Here is a 1,020-nt window from a genome sequence, read left to right as displayed (position 1 = left end):
GAGTGTGTGCCCTAAGCAGCTTCTCTCAGGGGTACCCGTGACTCACGTCATTCTTCACACTCTTTCTCCTCCTGGTACCCACACCACACACCTCCACCCTAGCCGAGCCTCCTAGGTCAGAATCCTTGAGGAATTCATGACCTCTACCACCTTCTCCTTTGTAGTCACAATCCAGCTGTTCATGGATACTTCTCCCAACGTCCCTTTGAAGCTAAGATGCCAATGATTACAAAAGATGCAAAACACAAATAAAAATTAGTCTTGAGATCCATGAAATACCTTAACCGCTAAGCCAGTGCCCTTCCCATGGTCTTTACAACTCCAGGAGAATGACTGTATTTCCTGGTTGGTGTCTGCTCTATGGTGCACGCAGGGCAAAACTATGTGCTAACTTGGATGATAAATTATACAGTCACTTTAATTTGAGCTGATTTTCTCACTTGCTTATGTGGCTTTAGTAGAGTTATTTTGTGGCTACTGCCTTCCATTAACTGGAAAGTCCCCAGTGTAATGTGATTTGGTGCTCAGAGTTTGGACAGACCTGACTTTGAATCTCAGCTTCTCTATCTTCAAGCTGAGAAGCAACTGGAAGATTAAGAGCAGGTTGCTTTGCCTTTCTGAAACCCAATCTCCTCCTGTGGAGCATGGGAACAATGGCAGCGCTTAGATGCAAGATTCAACTCTGAGGATAAAATAGGAGAGAGGAAGTCACAGGCGTGGTGACTCAAAACCCAGTACCTAATTATTTCCTTCCCTTAGAAAGAAGGCTTCACAGCCGAGCAGTGGTGGCAAACGCCTTTAATCCCAGCACTTGGGAGGCAGAGGCAGGCGGATTTCCGAGCTCAAGGCCAGCCTGGTCTACAGAGTGAGTTCCAGGACAGCCAGGGCTACACAGAGAAACCCTGTCTTGAAAAAAGCAAACAAACAAACAAAAAAAACCCCAAAAACCAAAAAACCAAAGTAGAAGAAGGAGGAGGAGGAGGAGGAAGAAGAGGAGGAAGAGGAAGAAGAGGAGGAAGA

At 46.2% G+C, this 1,020-nt stretch overlaps 1 protein-coding gene across 2 annotated transcripts in view; it reads left to right on the top strand.

The window, feature by feature from the left end:
- Pla1a (phospholipase A1 member A) overlaps positions 1–1,020 on the top strand; it is a 34,827-nt gene that overhangs the window by 27,229 nt on the left and 6,578 nt on the right. The gene's annotated exons all lie outside the window — the stretch shown is intronic.

Source organism: Mus caroli, chromosome 16 (genome assembly GCF_900094665.2).
Source record: "Mus caroli chromosome 16, CAROLI_EIJ_v1.1, whole genome shotgun sequence".
Classification (NCBI taxonomy): Eukaryota; Metazoa; Chordata; class Mammalia; order Rodentia; family Muridae; genus Mus; species Mus caroli.
This window is presented reverse-complemented; position numbering and strand designations above follow the sequence as displayed.